Genomic DNA, 25,535 nt, shown 5'->3' on the forward strand with positions numbered 1-25,535 from the left:
GAGAGAGTAAGGGAATTAGTTCACAAAAGTGAACGGAGAGTACTCCTGATCCCCTAGGTATCAGTAATAAACAAAACAAGAGAGGAGTACCATCAGAGATAGCTTAGATAAAGTGGTCTGAATGGAATGAATGAGAAAAAAGAGAAGAGAGTCCTTCTTTTTTTAAGAAACCCCTCACTCACCGACCTAGTCGGTGACATGCTTCATCATCGGGGTCCACCCTGACAGCCGAGTGCCATCAGGGTGTGCTACGACACCTGGACTACAGTGGAGCGGGTATTTTGTGTGTGAAGTGAAAATTTTTTTTAAAATTGTCCTGGTATACTTGTGTAGAAGGTTTATTCTCAAGAACTGGACAATATTAAAAGTAAGTGTGTGGATACGTTTAGGTGTTATGACCGTGTGTATCTCTTATGTGTGAGGTCTACATGTTTCAACCCGTAAGATGGAAAAGTGTCGGGTTTTCGTCAGGACCAAAAAGGAAAATGGGTGGTCAGGACACAATAACGCCCTGCCGGTCCCTAGATTCCTGTGCACAACTGACAAATTTGGTCAGAGTGAAAAAAGCTCAGAAACAACAATGGTTGAGCTGAAAAGCAAAAAGACCTGTAGGAGAAAAAATGTAAAAGGTCACAAGTATAATTAATACAAGCCTGTTACGAAGTGCCATACTGGTTCTCACGTGTCTTCTGCTGTGTCGTACATTCCATTCAAGGATTATAGTGATCGGTAGTGACTGGCTATCACTAAAGCTGGCACACTTTATCAATGGTGTTGTGCTCGGTGATCACTAAATACTTAATATAGGCATTCAGTCATATTTAGCACTGAATAGTGCGTGGAAACAATGCTCACAGTGCCATTAGCGTGAGGGAACAACGAAGTCAATTCTATGTGTTTCACCTTTGACTCAGACTGGCACACTCCGGTGATGTTGGTGCGCTCCGTGGTTGGGTGATTATTCGATTATTTTTCAGACAAAGTCGGTCGCAATCAGCACTTCCGAGTGCAAGACATACCTGCTCACGTATGAGTTAAAGTGAGCAATAATCGACGTAATTGATTTGTCCCATCATACATACACTCACACTATGCAGACACACAAACAACTCACATACACGGGCCCACAAAGTGGAAATAAGGCTTACTCCTATTTAGGATCTTTTAGGCTTCACGGGGTGGAGGGAAGGTAAAAACCAAGCTGCCATATTCTGCAAAGGGGAAATGATAAAATAGCTATCACGGGTTAGGTTTCAGGATACTGAATCCAAGTTGTCAGTATCGGGCTCAGAGTATTACTTACAGTTCAGTTGGTTACAGAGTTCTTAGTACCTACTCGCCTCCCCGTAAATGATCCAGAAGCCGCCGGGGTGGATATAGCGGCAACTGTGCTTCCGGGAAGGGCGTGGCCGCGTCAATGCGTGATGACGCAATGGCGTGTCAGAAGTGGAAAGAGAGAACGGGGCGAGTGCGTCCCGAGCGTTGCTAAGCAATGCCGGACAAGGATTGTTTACATGGGAGTATTAAGCAATCCTAAAGGGTTTTTTTTTAGAATGGAACAGAGCTGTGAATCCACCAAGTTTAGGCATAGTTCACAAACCTCGGGGGTATATACTACATTTCGAAGGAGTGTAAACTGACTCCACAAAAATCAAAAAATGAAGATCAGAAGTGGGGAAGGAACGGGGCGAGTGCGTCCCGAGCATTGCTGATTAAAATCTGACATGGGTAGTTTTCAGGGGAGTTATTAGCAGAACTAAAGGGGCGAATTTTTAAGATCGGAACAGAGCTGTGAATTAGCCCAGAGTTCACAGACCTCGGGGGTATATACTGCGTAAAGCAGCAGCCAGAAGTCTAATGGCTCCACACAATTAGATTGGGAATCATGCTGTTTGTGGTGGGATTAGTTAATATTGGCCCAAGGAATGTTATCGTTCGGTCCTGTGACATGTGTGGATAATCTATATATCCATCTTTGTTCTTTCTCGAAGAGCCGTTTCTGCATGTTAGGTCCAGCCTTGATCTGTTCAATGACAGTCCACCACATGTCATTGGGTGTGTGGTTATATTCAAGAAAGTGATCTGTCAATTTTGTGGCATTCTTTCTGCAGCGAATGGTGCTGCGATGCTCGCATATTCTTTGCTTTACTTTCCTTGTCGTCATTCCCACATAGCGTTTGTTGCATGTGCATTCAATCAGATAAACCACATTGCAGCTATTGCAATTTGTGTGTGATAGCTGTCGCCAGGTTTTGCCAGTTTCAATGTTCAGAGTTTTAGTGTTGCTCGTTAAATGACAAACACAACAGTTTCCGCAGCGAAAATGCCCTGTGACATCAGGTAAACCCCAAGTTCTTGTGATTGATTGATTGTCAGAAGGTTCTTTTGCCTTAGGTCTAGTATTAACCAGTGTGTCCTTCAGACTTGCTGATTTTTTGTAGGAAAAGAGGGGCTTTTCCCAGTGAAGGCTACCAGTGCTGAGAATGGACCAATGTTTTTTAATGCTTTTAGACACTTGGTTGGAAACACTGTTGAAGGTGGTAACACAGGTAAGTGGTATATCATTAACTGTGGCTATTTTTGGTTCAAGGAGAGCCTCTCTTGGTTGGTTTCTGGCTCTTTTTTGGCAGGTGTTTATGATTTTACGTGGGTACCCACGAACTCGAAGTTTTTCCGTAAGGTCAGAGGCTTGTTTTTTGTACTCAGTGAGCTTGCTACAGTTGCGCCTAAGTCTCAAAAATTGACCATAGGGAAGGTTCTCTTTGAGAGGACGCGGGTGGAAGCTTTCAAACTTGAGTAAGTTATTTTTAGCAGTGGGTTTGTAGAATGTTCTGGTTTCTAGATGGTCATTCTCCTTAGAAATCACTACATCAAGAAAAACTATTTCTTTTTCGCTGAAACAGTGGGTGAATTTCAGGTTCTGGTCGCATGTATTGATCCAGGTAATGAACTCGATAAGTTGGTCCAAGGGTCCTTGCCAAATGGCAAGGACGTCATCAATGTAGCGTTTCCAGAATTTTAGGTTGTCTCTAAAGGGGTTGTGATTACTGAGAATGAACTTGAGTTCAAAGTCATAGACATAGAGACCGGCCACACTAGGGGCAAAAACACTGCCCATAGAGGACCCCCAGTTTGGAGGAATAGGGTCCCCTCAAATTCAAAGTAATTGCGTTTGAGTGCTAGCCTAGCACATTCAATGATGAAGGCTCTTGGTGTGTTGTACTCCCAGTCTATTTAGGAGACTTTCCTTGGGCCAATATTAACTAATCCCACCACAGACAGCATGATTCCCAATCTAATTGTGTGGAGCCATTAGACTTCTGGCTGCTGCTTTACGCAGTATATACCCCCGAGGTCTGTGAACTCTGGGCTAATTCACAGCTCTGTTCCGATCATAAAAATTCGCCCCTTTAGTTCTGCTAATAACTCCCCTGAAAACTACCCATGTCAGATATTAATCAGCAATGCTCGGGACGCACTCGCCCCGTTCCTTCCCCACTTCTGATCTTCATTTTTTGATTTTTGTGGAGTCAGTTTACACTCCTTCGAAATGTAGTATATACCCCCGAGGTTTGTGAACTATGCCTAAACTTGGTGGATTCACAGCTCTGTTCCATTCTAAAAAAAAAACCCTTTAGGATTGCTTAATACTCCCATGTAAACAATCCTTGTCTGGCATTGCTTAGCAACGCTCGGGACGCACTCGCCCCGTTCTCTCTTTCCACTTCTGACACGCCATTGCGTCATCACGCATTGACGCGGCCACGCCCTTCCCGGAAGCACAGTTGCCGCTATATCCACCCCGGCGGCTTCTGGATCATTTACGGGGAGGCACGGAGAGGCGAGTAGGTACTAAGAACTCTGTAACCAACTGAACTGTAAGTAATACTCTGAGCCCGATACTGACAACTTGGATTCAGTATCCTGAAACCTAACCCGTGATAGCTATTTTATCATTTCCCCTTTGCAGAATATGGCAGCTTGGTTTTTACCTTCCCTCCACCCCGTGAAGCCTAAAAGATCCTAAATAGGAGTAAGCCTTATTTCCACTTTGTGGGCCTGTGTATGTGAGTTGTTTGTGTGTCTGCATAGTGTGAGTGTATGTATGATGGGACAAATCAATTACGTCGATTATTGCTCACTTTAACTCATACGTGAGCAGGTATGTCTTGCACTCGGAAGTGCTGAGTGCGACCGACTTTGTCTGAAAAATAATCGAATAATCACCCATCCACGGAGCGCACCAACATCACCGGAGTGTGCCAGTCTGAGTCAAAGGTGAAACACATAGAATTGACTTCGTTGTTCCCTCACGCTAATGGCACTGTGAGCATTGTTTCCACGCACTATTCAGTGCTAAATATGACTGAATGCCTATATTAAGTATTTAGTGATCACCGAGCACAACACCATTGATAAAGTGTGCCAGCTTTAGTGATAGCCAGTCACTACCGATCACTATAATCCTTGAATGGAATGTACGACACAGCAGAAGACACGTGAGAACCAGTATGGCACTTCGTAACAGGCTTGTATTAATTATACTTGTGACCTTTTACATTTTTTCTCCTACAGGTCTTTTTGCTTTTCAGCTCAACCATTGTTGTTTCTGAGCTTTTTTCACTCTGACCAAATTTGTCAGTTGTGCACAGGAATCTAGGGACCGGCAGGGCGTTAGTGTGTCCTGACCACCCATTTTCCTTTTTGGTCCTGACGAAAACCCGACACTTTTCCATCTTACGGGTTGAAACATGTAGACCTCACACATAAGAGATACACACGGTCATAACACCTAAACGTATCCACACACTTACTTTTAATATTGTCCAGTTCTTGAGAATAAACCTTCTACACAAGTATACCAGGACAATTTTTAAATTTTTTTTCACTTCACACACAAAATACCCGCTCCACTGTAGTCCAGGTGTCGTAGCACACCCTGATGGCACTCGGCTGTCAGGGTGGACCCCGATGATGAAGCATGTCACCGACTAGGTCGGTGAGTGAGGGGTTTCTTAAAAAAATAAGGACTCTCTTCTCTTTTTTCTCATTCATTCCATTCAGACCGCTTTATCTAAGCTATCTCTGATGGTACTCCTCTCTTGTTTTGTTTATAGTGCCAAGATGCCAGTTGGTATCAATGCCTGTTTGTCAGGCATACCTGGTATGTTATTACAGTTCCATGGGGTAAGGCTCAAGGGTCGTACTACTGCCTCCGCTTTTTGTAACTGCAGCATTATCCTTTGGGTTTTCTAGACATAAACTTGGAATAACATTCATGTAGTGATTGGGCTACTGTACATTTTTCTGAATGTATTTGTACAGTTATCAACAGCCCTTTAATGGAGATTATATGCTATGGTTTTAACCCTGCTGCAGTGCAGTGCCACTGTGATATCGAATTTGTCAAAATATGTAAAATTGGCTGCAGTGTTCAGCAAACTTATTCAACACACCACATGGAATTTGCTGTTTAGCTGATTTCTTTGAATGGAACTGGGATTGAAAGGGTTAGGTGTGAGCTTAAAGTGGACAGCTCGTGCCTTAAAATTTGTTTAACCCTTCCAATGTGTCAAAACTGCCATTGGTTTGCTAATGATATTAACCAAAACATGTACAATTAAGTTAAAATTTTAAAAAAGACACACTTCCTCTCCTACCTCGGCCGCACCTACACCGGAAAAAGTAGAGTTGTACGCGTTCATGAAAGCTACTTTCCTTTCACCCTTCCTTCCCCTACCCTTCACTTCAGGACCACCCATCGCTTCCATCTCGGTTGCATTTCTTTTTGGATTTTGAGAATTTCAGATCAAATGATTCCTGCCCCAGTTTGCAGTCGAGGCTTTCTATTCGTGGACTCTGTAAAGACAATTTTCAATTCTCCCCGTCCCCCATGGAAGCCATTCCCAGCGTTCCCCGCGGCACTCCTGCTGTGACTGCTCCAGTCCTTGCCGTGCACGTGCAGAGGGCCTCCTGCTGGGGCAAAGTGACACAGCTGGCCCGGGCCATTCAACACATCCCCTCTGTTTACCTGAGCATATCCTAAGCGAAATTAATTGTCTGGTCTCAAAGGGTCTCCAGTGAATGGCGAAGCCCATCTTTAAACCACACACACAGCCCTGCAAAATGTTATCCGTAGCCCTCGATGCAGCGCCCCCTAGAGGGATTGATCGGTTGTAAGCTAGATCACTCTTCCCTTCTCCTGCCGCTGCACCACAGTCCATTTTGCACAACACTGGACATTGACCACAAGGCCTCATTTTTAAAATGTTCTAGTTAAAAAAAAAACAATTTATAAAGCTCACCCTCTTCCTAAGATACAGTTGTGCTGCTAAAACACTTTAAAGATCATTCAACATATTTTTTTATTACATTTTTTGCGTATTTATATTATGTTTGCTACATGTTTGACATTGAGCACTAAAATGTTGAAAAAACTGCAAAAGTACAATTCAGCTTTTAAATAAACCATAAAGCGTGAAAGCGAAGAACATACTTATGTTCCATCGGTGCTAAGAATACCGAGCAGTATAATAACACCATCAGGGTCATTTTTTTGTATAACTGGAGGAAGGCGATTCACCGACCAGAGTCCGACTTAGCTTGCAAAGATGTGCTGTCAGCAAAGAAAAGGTCATCCCTAAAATAACCGCAGAAAAACTAGCTCGAACATTGCTTACCGTTTGTGCAACCCTCTGTTTGGAGGTAATTTACAGGGATGATTGATCACCGTCAGATTTTGCACCTTTCTCCAAATGATGTTCAAGAAAGGAAAGATGAAGAGAACAACCACGGGTTCAGAAGTTTGCAAAGAGCAAAGAAGAAAGAAAGCACTCCCCAGGTTACTACAAGGCCCGGGAGTCCAGTGAATTCTGACCCTGGCCTTCCCTTGCACTCGCAACTCCTTGGCCTAGAGCGGGGAGAGAAGAGCGGCCACACTGAATGAGCAGAGGTGTTTCCACCTACATACACACCTCACATGAGAACTGTAGGGTGGGTCGGTGAAAATAGGTGGTATATGTGCGCCACCGCAGGACCTGTTGTCACGTAAGCAGGTGAGCTTGTAGGGCACCACTATCTGTGGTACCCCCTCTTTGCTCACTCTACACTAGGACCAGCACAACTAGGAGTTTGGAAAAGGTCAGAAGTTTTAGAGCACGATGGATGGGAATAGAGATCCAGCGCCTTGGGACTGGACTGTACAAATCCTGATTGGGGCATTTGCCATGTCAGCCTAGAAACATCAGTATACATCAATGTCTTATTCCTTACTAGCCTGGGTACTCCTGCAATCCTGAGCTTGCATGCGTGTTTTTCAGTGGAGAAGAGTCTTAAAAGTAACCCATGTAAATGTATGCTGGAGGTGAGTGAAAAGAACAACAAGCATTTACAATGCAATGGTTTCGCCTTTGGAAAAGTTAGAGCTATTGGCATTGTAAATGACAAAATTTGTATTTATGTGTTGGTTTTGAAAACAGATAAATAAATGGCATTGTCATTTACATTGCCATTAGCTTAATCTCTCACAAATGGGAGACCTATTGTACCCTACGGATGAGCTCAGCAGATAGCAATTACTACCACACACACACACCCAGAGCCTAACACACACACACCCAGAGCCAGCCACACACACCCAGAGCTACACACACACACCCAGAGCCACACACACACACACCCAGAGCCACACACACACACACACACACCCAGAGCCACACACACACACAGACCCAGAGCCACACACATCCACCCAGAGCCACACACACCCACCACACACACACACCCAGAGCCACACACACACTCAGGGGGCAGGGAAGCAAGCACAGCGAGGGGGCAGGGAAGCAAGCACAGCTTGGTGGCAGGGAAGCAAGCACAGCGAGGGGGCAGGGAAGCAAGCACAGCCAGGTAGCAGGGAAGCACGCACAGCCAGGTTGCAGGGGAGCAAGCACGACCAGGGGAAGGGGAACCAGGGGGCGGGGGAGCAAGCACAGCCAGGGGGCGGGGAAGCAAGCACAGCCAGGGGCCAGGGAAGCAAGCACGGGCAGGGAAGCAAGCACAGCCAGGGGGCAGGGAAGCAAGCACAGCCAGGGGGCAGGGAAGCAAGCACAGCCAGGGGGCAGGGAAGAAAGCACAGACAAGGGACAGGGAAGAAAGCACAGCCATGGGGCAGGGAAGCAAGCACAGCCATGTTTCCAGTGCTTGGCTATTCTGAACAAACCACACATGAGGGTGTTACCATCATAAATTGATTGCTGCAAATATTCCTCTCATAAATGTATAGCTGCTAGCTCCAGTAATGTGGATGCATATAAATGTTGATATCTTTTAAAAGGAAAAATGTACACAATTAATTTGTAACTGTTTTGAATTATTCCTTGATCAATTCGTACTGTGATAACTACTTTTACTTTTATGCATTTACTAAATGCGAATAAAGTTATTTGACTGATTGATTGACTCAGTTCGTCATCCCACCTTTGTACCAGCGTCAGAGAAACACTCGACATTACCTTTAATACGTAGCTCACACCTGTGACACACCTGGCACATTTCCTCCTTGCCTAGTTAAAATGCCCCCTAAACGCCCATAATGCGTCACATGATGTCATGGCGTGAAACTCAGGGAAACATGTTGTACACCCTAGTCTGTTCCATGCCAAACACAGTGATGTCAGCATCATAACCATAACATTTGGTGACATTTTGTTCTAATGCCATGCTAGGTACCATGTACGCATTTTAATGCACACTGTTCCATGGAGCTGCCAACCACAATGACACGCTCAGCCCATTCCAACTCCTTTGTGCGGGGAGGGCGGGAGTAGGAAACCATGAGTCTGGACCTGCGGTGAAAGGAATAGGGGTAGGGCAGGTGAACACGGCGTGAAAAGGTAGGTAAATCTCAGCCAAGAGGTTACCTGTAGCGAGTAAATCCAAGGTGGCTGGGGGGCGAATGATTCGATCCAGTCCACATCAAAGGAGGCAGCTGATGCGAAGTGGGACTGTTTTAAGTGACACCCCCACGCCATTCCGTTGCATTTAATTCCCTAATTTCTTTCCGGGACTTCTGAAGTTGTACAGAAACGTACGACCGTGTGTGTTTTCAATGCATCTGACGATGATGTGGAAATTAGTAATTTGCAGTTAAGAGCACAGAGCTGGAAGTTAAGTGCAGATTGCAAAGTGGCATACCTTTTTCATAGCTATGCCGGTATTTATAGAAATGCGATCCCCCGCGTAAGCACCGTTATTTTCTTTCTGGCATTGTTTTCTTCTGTTCGCATTCCTATAATTGTTATAGATAGAAGCACATGCGCGCCTTTCAGAACAGATTTAAAAAGATAATGCGCGCCGCATATTTCATGGCAGTAATAAGCAGATTGGTTCTGTGATTTGTTTCCCTTCAGTGTCTGCAGGCAGCACGCGGGGCTGGGCAGAGCTCGTGTAAATCACACACGAGGGGGAAACCTGCACTAGATGGGGAGATGAGATAAAGCTGCTGGAAGCAGCAGCTCTGAAAGTGATAGAATCCCGGAAAGTGCTGATAGCCTCCGGCCCCATGCCGAGCAGCTGCTTGAGGCATTCCCTCCATGGCCCCAGATGGGTACAGTATGGACGGAGTCCGAAAGGCCACAGACCACACAGGGCCCGAGCCTCGACACTGGTTTAGCATCTGCCCGACTAGCGGCAGTCTGCACCGCCATTGGATTCAATGGCCATCTTTGTGTATCTTTCTGGATCTTGGGATCCAGGCTGCGCACACCATTGCCATGGCCAACACCGCCACCTGCACCCGCTTCACCGACGAGAACCAGCTCTACGAGGAGATTGGCAAGTAAGAGCAGTGCGATCTGTGTCGCTGGACCTCAGTTGATAGCCCTGCGGAGGGAGACACCTCACAATGGAGCGTCGCAGGCTGTGCTTCCTACCCCCGAAGTAACAATAGCAGTGCAAAGATGGTGGGATGTATCTGCCTCTGGCAGCGCAGGGTTCCCGTGTGTTTGGGTTTGGTGGCGCGCTGTGGCAGCATAGGAAGGAGTCGTTTCATGTCACTGGTGCAGTGACCGCTCGGATCCTCTGGCCGGCAGACATGCTCCGGTTTAGAAAACCGGCCCTCCTGGTGCAGTAGGTGCTCGGTATGTGCGAGCACAGGCAGCTGCTCACGCAGCGGTGCAGTAGGGTTTCTTCCTGGCCGTTAGCATAGCACGGGCTCTGTCCTGACTGCTGGTACAGCGCAAGCCTGACTTTGAAGACAATGCGGACTATGTGTACGACGTCATGTGGTCAACGGTGCATCCCGGGCTCTTCGCATGCGTGGACGGGGAGCGGGACAGGGGCTGAAATCCCTCTCCACCGGGCGCCATCTTAAAAGAAATGACCAAAACAAACGTATTAACAAAAAAAAAAACACCCCCCACAGCCGCATGACGTTTTAAAAGGGGCGGAAAGGGAAAAATCGGCGGAACGCCCACCAATCGCCTCGGTAAATGACGGACAGATCTCTCTTCCAATGGCTAGCCTCCATTTATGGAGCTAGCCAATGGAAGAGAGAGGCAGAACTAAGGCCACACTGTTCTAACATAAGATTTTGCCTGCGTGAAACGCTGCTGCGCAGCTGTTCGCCAGGCGAAACCTAAAAACAGGGATGATGAGATCAATCAATCAGTCAATCAACCGGTATTTATAAAGCACGCTAATCACCGGATAGGGTATCCAGGCGCTCGCAGGTCCCGGAGGCTTATTTGAACAACCAGGTCTTGAGAGTCATTCGGGATTCCCGAAGGGAGGTGATGGTCTGAAGTTGCATGTGAGGCTGTCCCAGGTCTTTTCTGCGATGGGGGAGAAGGAGCGTACTCCACTTCTGCTTTGGTAGATGCAGGAAGTATGGGCAATCGAAAGGGAGGTGGAGCATAGTCTTCTCGATGGTTGGTGGAAGTTCAGGTGGTGGTTTAGGTAGTTGGGTCCCTTGCTATGTAGAGCTTTGTGTGCGTGGGTCAACAGCAGCGCTTAATTTGAGCTGGTGGTTTCTGGTGCTCAGCACCAGCACTTAATCAACACCGTCGCTTTTCAGGAACACCAGTTAAGGACACATTCATTTATGGGGAGATTAGGTTATTTGCCCTGAATCACAGGATTTTGACCTAATGTCAATACTCAAACCTAGTTTCCCATCTTCTGTGTCAGCAGCTCTGGCCATTATGTTACATCATCTCCCCACTTTCATGGTTAGTACTTGGCTCTGTTTTAGGGAGCGCTAGCAGGTGAAATGAGCTTGTGCAAGCTGCCTCCTGACGAGAGACTCAACACTTATTTTTTTACAAATAAACCACTGGTCAACAGCTTGAATTTGCATCTCTTCTATACCGGGAGCGAGTGGAGTTGCTGTGGTAGGGTGTGATGTGGGTTTGTTGGGCAAGGCCAAGGATGAGTCTGGCTGCGGTGTTCTGTACGACCTGAAATCTTTGTGGGAGGTGTGCGGCGATTCCTAAGTAGAGGGCATTGCTACAAACCAGTAGGTTGGTGAGTGTGTCTCGTATGTAGGGGTAGCAATTTGAAGATCTTACGGAGCATGCGCAGAGTGAGGAAGCAGGCGGAGGAGAAAGCATTGATCTGTGATTTCATGGTGAGCTTGTTGTCAATGATGATTCTGAGGTTTCTGGCATGGTCGGAGGGAGAGAGTGCAGCTGCTAGGTCTGATGGCCACCAGGAGTTGTTCCACGAGTTGCTGCTGTTGCTGAAGATCAGTACTTTTGTCTTGTCTGTGTTCAGCTGCAGTCAGTTGTTGTTCATCCAGCCGGCGATGCTTCTCATGCATCTGTGGAAGTTGGTTCTGGGTTGCTCGTCAGTGAGTGAGAGGATGAGTTGGGTGTCGTCTACATAGGAAATTATGATGCATTCCATGAGATCTGATGATGTTGGCCAGCAAGGTCATGTGTGTGTTCAAGAGCAAGGGGTTGTACCCTGGGGGACACCACAGGTGATCTTCTTGGGTTTGGAGGTGAAAGGTGGGAGGTATTGATCTATCTTTGCTCACCCACATGGATGGCGATTTGGTGGAGTCTTTCGATCAGCGTCTGGTGGGATATGGTGTCAAAGGCTGTCAAGAGGTCGAGAAGGATCAGAGCTGCTGTTTCTCCTTGGTCAAGGATGGTTCTGGTGTCATCAGTGGCTGCAATCAGAGATGTTTCAGTACTGTGATTGCTGCAGAAGCCGGATTAGGAGGCGTTGAGTACCTGGTTCTGCTCCAGGTGTGTCATGAGTTGCTTGTTGATGTTCTTTTCCAGTACCTTCGCTGGGAATGGGAGCAGGGAGATCGGCCAATAGCTATTGAGTTTGCTGGGTTCAGCGGAGGGTTTTTGAGTAGTGGTCTGACTGTGGTGTGTTTCCAGGCATCAGGAAATGTTGTTGTGGTGATATAGGTGTTGAGCAGAGTGGTGAGTTCCTGGCCAATCTTTTGGTTTCCGAGGTTGAAGATGTGGCGCAAGCAACGTTCTGAGGGAGTCCTCGAGTGCATGGACTTCATGGTGGTGTCCTGGGTGGAGAAGTGGTTCCATGTGGTCAGTCTGTGGTTCGTTTCAGTTGCATTGGTGGCGTATCTGTCAAGGAAGCTCGTAGGATGGGTTGGGGTTTGAAGTTTCTGAATATGGTTGCCATCTTGTCATGGAAGAAGTCGGTGAGGTTGTCACAAAGATCTTGTGAGGGTGTAATGCTGTGTTCGCTGGCAGTCAGATTGGCAAATTCCTTAATAATGTTGAAGTTCCTTGGTGTTTTTGGTGCTAGTTTTGATGCATGCAGCTAGGGCTGTCTTTTTTATGCACTCAACAGGCAGTGGTAGAGTTTGGGGGAGGTCTTAAAGACTGCCCTGTTAGAGGTGTCCTTACCATCTCCTCTCCAGCTCTTTGCTGCCTCGTTTCACTGTTCTGAGTTCTTGGGTGGACCAGCTGACCTTTTTGGAGGATTTTCTCTGGATGTTGTCTTTGATGAGGGCAATGCTGCCTGCACAATTGGTGATTCAGGCATTGAAGTTCTTCACTCCCTGTTTGAGGTTGGTGGCAGCAGCGGGGATGGAGGTGTTGAGGGCATCCATCCAGCTGGTCTCTGAGATTTTGTTCCACCTATGGTAAGGGCCGCTTGCTGATCATCTTGGGGGTGGAGGTGTGGGAGCTGAAGACGCTGAAGTGGATGATGGAGTGATCGGTCTATGGAGTTCTGTGATGTGGCTGTATTTGACATGGTTGCCTGTAGTGAAAATGGGGTCTAGTGTGTGTACTGCGGTGTGATCAGGGTCACAGATGATCTGGGTTAATCCGAGGCTGCTCATACTGTCGAGGGTGTGCGTGGTCTTTTTATTGTTGGGGTCATTGATGTGGAAATTTAAGTTGCAGAGCAAGATTTAGTCCTTTGAGTCTAAAGCTAGGGGTGCAAGGAAATCTGCAAGGATGTTGCAGAAGCTTGAGCATGGGCCTGGGGGTCGGTATGCAAGGGTGCCTCTGATGGTTGTCTTGTCTGTGTGGCGCTTGAAGTTGAGACATCCATGGGTGGTGGTGATGTTGTCGGTGATGGTGGGCACTATATGGCCTATTTGTGGATGATGGCTATTCCTCCTCCCGGCTTATTGGTGTGGTCTTGATGAGTGATTTTAAATCCTTCAGGGATCGCTTTGGCAATGACTGGGGCAGATGTGGGATTGTGGAAAAAGGTAGGGCCGATGACCTTTTTCAGAGTTGCCCGGCGTTAACCGCCTCTATACCCACTCAAGTTACCAAACAAAGTGGCAGGCGCTGGAGACTGGAAGGCAGGAAACAGAAGTTTTATTCCGACGGAGCAGAACACATCAAATCAGACAACAGGGTATCTTCTCGAGGTGCTCTAACCGCATCTCTGAGGCCTGGCCTCTTATACACAAGTTTATTGCTTTATTGCATGAAACACATCTTTGTTAACACTTGATGTACGGAAAGACATCCTCGGAATCCCCGCTTCAGGCCCGTTCCCACACACATTTACAGTTGAAGTCCCCACCCCGGTCACAACAGGTGATGATTATCGCGCAGCTGAACATTCCGCCGATTCACGGAATGTATGTGGTTGATCGGATCTCATGGGGTGGGGGCTTTGATCAACTCGTGGATCCTTTGATGGGAGAAGCTTCCTACTGTATAGGGGGCAATAAACAGTATCCGCAGGGCCAGGTGGTGGCCTGGGAACGAGTAAGACAAACGGGCACAGAGGAAAGGGAGTTTTATCAAAGGACCCGGGATCATGAAAGGAATGAAGGGAGGCGCCGCATTGGGAACAGGATGGGGTTCTGAGGCAGAGTTGTGCTGAAGAGGGGTTTATGGCCAAAGGCATGTGGGAGCGGGGGCTGTCAGCGCGCGGGGGATGCTTGCGAGGTCAGGAGTGAGAGAAAAAGACGCGCTGGCTGTCGGCGATGGGCAGAGAGGCCATGGCATTTAAAATGGCTGCCGCTTACGCGCACAAATGGGCTCAAAATGGGGCAAGATGGCGCCGATAATGTTGACACTGCAGTCTAGGTTTTAACAGTCCTCCCTTTTCAACATATCTAGCCAGCTTGCCTACTCAATGTTTATCTGCATTAAATTCCTAACCTCGACATCATACAGTGCTCCCATGCGTTCCTTTCCAAAGTCCACAGTCTTAGGGCAAATACAATTCGCACATAACAAACACAGAGGCGGCAGGCATTGAATTCCTAAGCATAACCCACATATTACAACTACAGGAATCAGGATAATGGTAAACAGTCTCCAGCCCCAGTTCTTAACAGTACTCCAGAACCATCCACCAAGCGACCATTCTTCCTGCTCCTGGTGAACTTCTGAGGAGAGTCTGTGGAGGTGTTCGATGGCCTTGTACACTGAGGGTGAATTGTCCGGTATATATGTACAGCAGCTGGACCTAATAACGGGGCATGATCCACCACGATCCGCTAGAACCACATCTAGAACAAGGCGGTTCTGGAGAGCCACCAGGCGGACCGCTTGAAGCTCGGCTGTGTTGTTTGCAAGGATACCAGCTGTGATGTTCATTGTTGTCTCGACTGCCTGAGTCAGATGTCGGATGGCACGGCTGTTTGCCATCGAGCCCCAGAGTGTAACAAGTCCCTTCATAGCATCGAGGAACTGTGCTCCTGTTGAGTCGGCTTGTTCAATGTCCTTGGCTCGTTTTTGTCTATGGTGATTCACTGGAGCCACATAGGTCGGAGGAAGGATGAAGGAGATAAAACAAGTGCCCCCCCAGCCTTTGGGGAGCCAGGTGTAAGCCTTTGTGCCGCAAACAAAGTACATGTTTGGAGAGGATACAAAGGAAGGTGGATCGGTAGAGTCCAAAGTTCTGGTGAAGTGGCAAGCACTGCGGCCCACCAGCTGTGTCCCAAGCCCTTCTATGCACATAAGGCCTGTGAGGTTGATGACAGATAGAGCCACAGTCAGAGTGGCAGCTGTTCGCTTCCGTAGATAGGAGAAGGTGGGTCTGGTTGGATTGTTGAACACCTGCATTTCAATTCGTTCTTTAGCAGGGATGTCCATGTGGATAGAGTCGTTGGAGGTCTGCGGGCAGAAATGTGTCTTTGTTTTGTTTCGCCAGACCCCATGAAAGAAATGCGTCATGGTTTTGCTGGAGGTGGCATTGTCCTTATAGCTCTCTTGCAAGAGGATCAGCCAAGCAAGGCAGGAGCCGTGAATTGAGAAGGGTGAAGGGATGAAAGGTATCGAATGTCCAGTGGCGTGGGGTAGCAACCCACAGATCCAGCAGTTGGTGGCATTGGTGGCAAGATTGTGCTGGTGCAGCAGCTGCACAAAGGAGTTGTTCCAAAACTCCTTTCTCTGAGTTGGGGAGAGAGAGAGATCAAATAATGTTCCTTCAAGGTAGTAGGCTGTGCAGTGGTTAGGAATGTTTCATGAGCAGGTGCATTTTCTTCCACAATCCAGAGCGTGGTCATGAGGAGAAAGCAGAAAAGGATCGTGATGAAAAGTGCAATTGTCTTTGAACTATGGATTCTGTCTGTCTTTGGGTCCCTGTAGTGGATTTTCGGATGTCCGGTTGCTTCCATCACCTTCTTATTAACCCTGGGCGGAGTTGGCGGAGTGGGGCTTCGCGGAGCTACGCGAAGTGGGCGAGAAACTACGCCCACCTCCGCACTCCGCGTAGCCCCACTCCGCAAACACCACTGGCCGCCAGCCCCACCACCCGCCTCCCTCCCGCCCTCCCTAAATACTTTAAATTAAAGGAGTCAAGTAATTTAAAACGCACTTACCTTGCCCGCCGCTGCCCGCTGCGTCCCCGGGGCTCGCTATCTTCCGTCTTCCGTCTTCTTTACTAATGCGCATGCGCGGCCGCCCGCGCATGCGCATTAGTAAAGAAGACGGAAGACGGAAGATAGCGAGCCCCGGGAACGCGGCGGGCAGTGGCGGGCAAGGTAAGTGCGTTTTAAATTACTTGATTCCTTTAATTGAAAGTATTTGGGGAGGGCGGGAGGGAGGCGGGTGGCGGCCAGCTACGCTCCGTCTGCGGAGCGTGCGTAGTGCCGCCTTGCTACGCCCGCTCCGCAAAATGCGGAGTAGGCGGCACTAAGCACACTCCGTGCACGGAGCGTAGCTGGCCGCCCACCCCTACTTCTTATCGGGCGCTTCCATCACCTTCTTATCGGACGCTTCCATCATCTTCAAGGGAGCTCGGTAGCGGGCAGAACCAAAGACCTCGTCTGGCTTTCTCTCCTGACGGCCCTTGTTGTGTTAGGCCACCGATCTGAGAATTATGACTTAGTCAATGGTCTGCTTAGCCGAAACTCTCTCCTTTCGTCGCAGGTTATACCCTTCTTTGGATGGCACGGTAGGGTCAGGAATCTTTGCAAGTTCAAGTGTCTCTGTGTCTGGGTAGCAATTCAGCGATGGTCGGTCTTTGTTCAGGAGCTCTTCCTGGGTGGTCACGTCTTCGGTTGTCATCAGAGTCGGGGGAATCTTCTTACAATGGTGCGCATACACCCAGGTCCGCTTTCCTTCCACTCGAAGAGCTGTTCGGGTGGCGAGTAGGACTTGCCAGGGGCCCGTCCACTGGGGTTCCAGACTCTTGGCGCGCTGGAAGTTCTTTATGAGGATAAAATCCCCGGGTTGCAGGTTGTGTCCGGGACCCCTGGTAGTGTCAGGGATGGCATGCAGCACCTGTTGGTGAATGACAGACAGAGTTTCAGTCAACTTATACAAATAATCAGACATTAGGACGTCCGGGACATCATGAATGGAAGTCGGTTTTGGTGCAGACCAGACGCTCATGGGTCGGCCGAAAACGACCTCGTAAGGTGTCAAATGGTGTTTGGTAGGGGTGGAACGCATTGATAGCAATGCCAGTGGGAGAGCGTCTGGCCATTTCAGTCCTGTGGTAGCCACTATCTTGGCTAGCTTTAGTTTTAGTGTGGCATTGTGTCGCTCAACAAGTCCAGCAGACTGGGGGTGGAAGACTGCGTGGAACTTCTGCTTGATACCCAGCCCCTTTAAAATGAGCTGGATAACTTCGGCTACGAAGTGGGGGCCATTGTCGCTCCATAAAATTCGACAAAGGCCGTAGCGAGGGAAAAATTCCTTTAACAGTAACTTTGCAGTGGCCATAGCAGTGTTATCACGGGTTGGGTATGCCTCCACCCATTTGCTGAATGCACACACCACTACAAGTACACATTTCAGGCCTTGGCATCTGTCTAGTTGGATGTAGTCCATCTGCAGGACTTCAAACTGGTGATTGGGAACCCCAAACCCTCCCCGGGGTACCACAGTTCCTTTCTTCGGGGTTATGTTGGTGGCATATCAGGCATTGTTGGACCAGACGTTTGGCAGAGTCTGTGATTTTGTCGTTGTGCCAAACTCTGGAGACAAGTTCAATCATGGGGGCTGATCCTATGTGAGCAGGGGAGTGTGTCATAGTCAGTATGGGAATCAGGTATGAGTCAGGTAGCAACCATTTGTTCGTGTCTTTTGTCCGCCAGCAGCCTTCATTGTCTTTCAGTCCCACCCGTGCCCATTCAGTTAATTCGTGTTGTGTGCTAGCCATTTGAATGTCCCTAATAGTGTCCCTAGCGTCGGTCCATTTCTCTGCTTGTGACCTAGTCACGTACATGCGTGTCGTCGTCCTATTTTCAGCTGTGGTTCGAGCAGTGATGTCGGCTAGTGCATTTCCCTGTCCAATAATGTCTGTCACTTTCTTGTGTGCCTGGCATTTGATGACCGCAAGTCTTTTGGGGAGAAGGACAGCTTCGATCAGGGCGGAAACTAGATCTCCATGTAAGATGGGGGTGCCGTGCGAGGTCAAGAATCCCCTTTCCTTCCAAAGGAGCCCAAAATGGTGAACCACCCCGAAGGCATACTGGCTGTCGGTGTAAATGTTCGCTGTGGTTCCTGCTGCTAGGATGCACGCTCGTGTCAGGGCAATCAGTTCTGCTGCCTGTGCAGATCGTTGCGTGATGCGGGCTGTCTCGATTACAGTTCGGGCCGTGGTGACTGCATAGGAAGCTGAAGTGGTGCCATCGGGGAGTTTGATGCAAGAGCCGTTCACCCACAGCTCTCCGTCAAGGTCAGGAAAAGCCGTGTCTCTGAGGTCAACCCTACTTCTAGTCTGTTCGTCTGTGAGGGTCACACAGTCGTGTACAGGGGGTACATTGGGATTGTTCTCTGGTAGGGGTAACAAAGTTGCCGGGTTCAGTGTGGTGCATCTTTTCAGGGTGATGTGGGGTGCGAGCAGAGTCAGTTCGTATCCTGTCAGTCGTGCACTCGTCAGGTGTTGCGTCTTGGTTTGGTTCAGGAGGGTGTCAACTGCATGGGGTACTAGTACCGTGAGGGAATTCGAAAGCACGATCCCCTCACTCTGTCGGATAGAGATAGCAGCGGCAGCTACAGCTCAAAGGCAGGCAGGCAAGGCTCTGGCTACGGGGTCAAGAGTGGCAGAGAAGTAAGCGCATGGTCGTTGCTTTGGGCCAATAGGTTGGGTCAAGACAGATAAAGCACACCCCTCCCTTTCGTGAGTGTAGAGGGAGAAGGGCTTTGTGTAATCGGGGGTACCTAGGACAGGGGCCGAACAAAGGGCATCTCGTAGTTCTATGAAGGAGGATTGGCATTCAGGGGTCCAAGGGAGTGGGAAGGGGACATCCTTAGCTAGCAGAGAAAGCAGTGGTTTCACAATGAGGCTGAAGTTTGGTAACCACTGTCAGCAGAAGGAGTTGAGGCCTAGTAGGGAGCGGACCTGTTTCTGAGTCTTAGGGACAGGGGTTTCAAGAATGGTTTGGATCCGGTCGGGAGTAAGTTTCCTTCCGTCTTTGGACAAAAGGTGGCCTAAGAAAGTGACCTGGGGTTGGCAGAATTGCAACTTCTTCTTGGAAACCTTTTGGCCATTTTCCGCAAGGAAGTGCAGGAGTTGAATGGTGGCTGTGACTGCTAGTGGAGTGGTGTCGGCCGCCAAAAGGATGTCATCGACGTATTGTATCAACACCACTCCATCGGGTAACTGGACCTCATCCAGTTGTTTCTTGAGGGCCTGGCTGTAGATGCTGGGGCTTTCTGTGTAGCCTTGGGGTGCTCGACAGAACCTATATGAGCGGGCTTTTAGGGTGAAGCCGAAGAGATATCAGCTGTCTGGGTGGATGGGGATAGAGAAAAATGCGTTTTTGAGGTCAATGACAGTGAAGGTGGTGGCAGTAGATGGAATCAAAGTCAGGATAGTGGTGATGTCTGAGACCACGGGGTACTGGGGTACAACCACTTTGTTGATCTCTCGAAGGTCAATGATGAAGCGGTATGCTTTCTCATCTCCCTCTCCTTGTTTCTTGATGATGGGCAAGATAGGGCTGTTGCAAACGTTGCTAACTACTTCCTCTACCACTCCTGCGTCTATCAGTGACTGAATAATCTTTACCAATGCCTTCTCGCCCTCGGGCGATATCCGATATTGTGGAAGTTTTGGGAGTATTGCGTCCGGTCGAACAGTGATGTGCACTGGGTCAATCATCATGCGTCCTACGTCCGAATCTGTCTTAGCCCACAGATACGGAGGCAGAGTGTCAAGTAGAGACGAGTCAGTGTCGGTGATGGAAAACATGCGTCGGGAAGGGCAATGTCTAAGCAGCATGGGGGTTGTCATACAGGAAGACTCGAACTCCGTCTTGGGAACATCTAATAGTCGCTCGGAAATGCTTCAGTAAGTCAAGTCCCATAATGGCGTCAGGAGTATTGGCGGAAAGCAAAAACGTCGTGTCAGTCGTGTTGTTCTCTAAGTCAAAGGAGATTGGTGTGGACAAAGGGTTAGTGGAGGGCGTTCCATCGAAGCCTATCGATGTCACAAGTGAGCCAGACAAGGGTGCCCTTGGAATCAGTCGTTTAGATAATGCACTACGTGTCGCGCCAGTGTCTACCAGAAATGGAGACTTTGTACCCAGGACCTTAGCAGTGACATAAGGACCTTGCTGGTCAACATAGAGCTCGACTGGATCCCTCCCTTGCCCTTGGCAGTCCTATGCGAAGTTGTGGGCATCGTCGCAGTCAGACTGCTGGTACTGGTTCTGTCGGGGACGGTCAAATGTATTCGGTCTGTTTGATCTATCGTTAGTCGTGTCATTTGTGGGCCCCCGTTGCTGTCCTCTATTTCTCGGTCCGCCCGCTACGTCCTTGGGATCCCTATTTCTGCTCATCTCCAACAGAACCGGGCACTGGGATTTCCAATGGCCGAATCCTTTACAGAAGGCACACTGGTCCTCGCTAATGTCTGTACGTCCAATGTGGGGTGTTGAGGTGCGATCTTTAGGAGGTGCGTTCCTAGGGACATTTGTCTGATAGTTTCCTTTGTATTGCTCTCGTCCTATAGTCACCCCTTGCAACTGTGCGATCATCACCCTCTCTTTTAAGTCTTTTTTCTTTTTCTCTGTTGCTCTATCGTTTTCATTTTTCTGGTGCTCGTAATATTGGGCCATCTGAAGGATAGCCGCAGGTTTGGAGGCCGCCCAACTACTCTCGCTGGCCTGCAGTTTCTGGGAGACCTCCGGCGACAAACCCTTAACATAATTCTGGACAAACAGATGGTGTCCGGTTGCAGTGGTCATGTCCTGGCCGCTGTAATCGGAGAACACCGTTTCAAACCGGGAGAAGTAGTCCGATACATCTTCCTGGGGTTTCTGAAGACAAGCCGTTACTATCGACCAGTCCACTTTCTTTTCTGGAATCAGGGTTTTCAATTTCTGTACAATTTTATCTGGGAGGTCTAAAATGGGTTTCAAAGGCTTCTGTCCAGGTTCTCGTTGTCTATCTATGCCATCGAGTTGTGACCAGGTATGTCCAAACAGCTCAAGGTGGTCGACTTTGCGGATTTGCTTCCACACATCAGCTGGTAGACATAACCCGAAAAACAAGTCGATGTCAGCCAGGGTCATAATCGTTGAACCTAGGGCTGTACCTAATTCAGTATAGAAGGCAGTGGGGTTTTTACGTAAATCAGGCAGAGATTTCCGGAACGTCAGAATATCTTGCCGATCCCATGGCTGGTAGACCCAGTTGTACTCTACCCTCCCTCTTGCATCTTGGTGGTTGACGTCATCGTGAGTTCCTAGACCTCGTGGAGGAACCTAGTAGGGGGCAGCCTCTCTTATTGGCATCATGGTGCTAGCTCGCTCAGTTTGTGATTCGGTTGCTACGGGTGTCGTGGGTTTAGCTTCCGATTCCTGTTCAGTGAGGTGGCGGAAAACCTCAAGCGTACGCGTAAGGAGGTCCGTCACATAACACTCGCCCTCATCCCCGATATCGACCTTCCTATACAGAGTCGTTAGGCTCTCGGGACCTTTGTCTCGATATCGGTCCGCGTACGCATTCAAGACATGATAACACAGTCGTACGGCAAAATGTCGTCTGTGGCTCCCTGCATATGAGTTGAACATATCCGTGATGTGCTCTTCACTTTCCTTTCTTTCTACCACCAATATCCTCACTATCTTGTCAATCCCTGCTCGCTCATCCTTGCCTAATCTGTTTGTTCTTGCGGAATCAGCCTTTCGGGTCTCAGGGTCATCTAACACTGTTGCTTGTGCTGTGTCTAATACAAGGGGTTCGGCCGGCACAGAGGCCATGGGGGCCGAAGCTCTGGTACTACTCTCGTCTGTGCTTGGGGGTGGTGGGTGCTGTGCTAAGGGTTGGGAAGGAATTTGCAAACAAAACAGGTGATGGACAGAATGTGGATCAATGTCACACATTCACCCCAGTCCGAAGATCTGGGCCCAAATCCATCGTTTTTTTGCACTCCACACCACCCTGGGTTAGACAATGGCGATATGCAAATCAGCTCTGACCCTGTGCCCCATGGGAACAGTCCAGTCCGAACTACAAAAGCCATGTCCTTCCCAGAACGGAATCAAGCATCCGAGGACCGGACCGGTTTCGAGGTAACACCTCTCATCAGCCCGGCTAGCTTGACTCCAGTGGTGTGGAGTGCCTGGGACCCACGTCTGAGCATCCCCAGCGCACTTAGGGCGGAATTTGCAAACAAAACAGGTGATGGACAGAATGTGGATCAATGTCACACATTCACCCCAGTCCGAAGATCTGGGCCCAAATCCATTGTTTTTTTGCACTCCACACCACCCTGGGTTAGACAATGGCGATATGCAAATCAGCTCTGACCCTGTGCCCCATGGGAACAGTCCAGTCCGAACTACAAAAGCCATGTCCTTCCCAGAACGGAATCAACCATCCGAGGACCGGACCGGTTTCGAGGTAACACCTCTCATCAGCCCGGCTAGCTTGACTCTAGTGGTGTGGAGTGCCTGGGACCCACGTCTGAGCATCCCCAGCGCACTTAGGGCGGAATTTGCAAACAAAACAGGTGATGGACAGAATGTGGATCAATGTCACACATTCACCCCAGTCCGAAGATCTGGGCCCAAATCCATCGTTTTTTTGCACTCCACACCACCCTGGGTTAGACAATGGCGATATGCAAATCAGCTCTGACCCTGTGCCCCATGGGAACAGTCCAGTCCGAACTACAAAAGCCATGTCCTTCCCAGAACGGAATCAAGCATCCGAGGACCGGACCGGTTTCGAGGTAACACCTCTCATCAGCCCGGCTAGCTTGACTCCAGTGGTGTGGAGTGCCTGGGACCCACGTCTGAGCATCCCCAGCGCACTTAGGGTGGAATTTGCAAACAAAACAGGTGATGGACAGAATGTGGATCAATGTCACACATTCACCCCAGTCCAAAGATCTGGGCCCAAATCCATCGTTTTTTTGCACTCCACACCACCCTGGGTTAGACAATGGCGATATGCAAATCAGCTCTGACCCTGTGCCCCATGGGAACAGTCCAGTCCGAACTACAAAAGCCATGTCCTTCCCAGAACGGAATCAAGCACCCGAGGACCGGACCGGTTTCGAGGTAACACCTCTCATCAGCCCGGCTAGCTTGACTCCAGTGGTGTGGAGTGCCTGGGACCCACGTCTGAGCATCCCCAGCGCACTTAGGGTTGGGAAGGGGCATATGGAGGGGGCATGTAGATGATTGGAGGACCTAACAAAAGATCATCGTTGGCTCGCCGTTTCAAGGGCAATTCAGGATAGAGCGTAGAGGGCGTTCTAACCGGACACAGGCTTGATGTTTCTACCTCTAGTTTCTGTTTGGCTTCCTCTCTTTCCTTAATCTCTTCTTCTAATTTCTTAGCAGCTAGGTGGGCGGCCTTTCGCAGCTCTTTTCCCAAGCTACTCTCATTTCTCTTTTTACACTGTTCGGTTTCTTTGCGCCACATGCCGAGACTATGAAGCATAGTGGGCGTTGTCTTGTGTTTGCCAAGGGCTGTTTCTAGCGCGCTTATTTTATCCTCGTCGAAGGATCCTATCAGTGGCCACTGACTTTCTCGATCCTTTTTCGTATATTTATGCCACAGCTTGCTATAAGCTATAGCGATCAATCCATGCTTCATGAACATGTCCTTATTAGGGGTGCCTTCCAGTGGAGCCGGATGGTTCATCTCTAATAAGCGGTCCGGGCTAAACAGGCTACCAATCAGTGGGGAGAAGATAGGCATGACGGATTACAATGGGGACAAAAGCCTGCACTACCTATCTTATCACTGCGTGCAAAGACTAGACAGAATATTTCTATTCTTCGTTGTTTGCAGGCGGTGAATACCTCAAGAGAACCAATATCTAACAGTCAATGTTCGGTCAATCAAACAATCAATGGGGAGAATAAGTAGGCACGACGGGTTACAACGGGGACAAAAGTCTGCGTTACCTACCCTTTCACTACCTGCAAAGAGAGAACCTGTTCTTCCCTGTTTGCAGACAGAGAATCTCCAGAAAACAATCCGCGAACAACAGTTCGGGCCAAACAATCAATCAGTGGGGGAGGAAGATAGGCACGACGGATTACAACGGGGACAAAAGTCTGCGTTACCTATCCTTCACTACTTGCAAAGAGAGAGCCTGTTGTTTCTCCGTTTGCAGACAGTGAATCTCCAAACGAACCAACAACAGAGTAATACTAGTATTTTCCAAACAATCAAACAATCATTTCGCAATTTGTCGTGTTTACACGACCTTACCCGGACCGCATGAACAGTTTCTTGTCTTCCGAATCCAGCGCCCGTTCGTCCTCTATTCTTCGTGATCTTCGCGGCACTCCTGATGGTTCCCAGTCAGGACCGTAGATCACTCGAGAGAGGTCTGTTCGGAACCAGTGAAGTTCGGATGATCGGCTGTCAGACGAGGGTCTATCGGACAGGAGCTCTCCCGATCGTTGCAGTCGTTCACTCTGTCGTCAGGACCTCTGCCACTGGATCCACGAGTCGCTGATGGGCCCCACGTTTGGGACGCCAATTGTGGAAAAAGGTAGGGCCGATGACCTTTTTCAGAGTTGCCCGGCGTTAACCGCCTCTATACCCACTCAAGTTACCAAACAAAGAGGCAGGCGCTGGAGACTGGAAGGCAGGAAACAGAAGTTTTATTCCGACGGAGCAGAACACATCAAATCAGACAACAGGGTATCTTCTCGAGGTGCTCTAACCGCATCTCTGAGGCCTGGCCTCTTAAACACAAGTTTATTGCTTTATTGCATGAAACACATCTTTGTTAACACTTTTATGTACGGAAAGACATCCTCGGAATCCCCGCTTCAGGCCCGTTCCCACACACATTTACAGTTGAAGTCCCCACCCCGGTCACAACAGGTGATGATTATCGCGCAGCTGGACATTCCGCCGATTCACGGAATGCATGTGGTTGATCGGATCTCATGGGGTGGGGGCTTTGATCAACTCGTGGATCCTTTGATGGGAGAAGCTTCCTACTGTATAGGGGGCAATAAACAGTATCCGCAGGGCCAGGTGGCGGCCTGGGAACGAGTAAGACAAACGGGCACAGAGGAAAGGGGGTTTTATCAAAGGACCCGGGATCATGAAAGGAATGAAGGGAGGCGCCGCGCTGGGAACAGGATGGGGTTCTGAGGCAGAGTTGTGCTGAAGAGGGGTTTATGGCCCAAGGCATGTGGGAGCGGG

This window comes from Lissotriton vulgaris, chromosome 9 (assembly GCF_964263255.1).
Source record: "Lissotriton vulgaris chromosome 9, aLisVul1.2, whole genome shotgun sequence".
NCBI lineage: Eukaryota > Metazoa > Chordata > Amphibia > Caudata > Salamandridae > Lissotriton > Lissotriton vulgaris.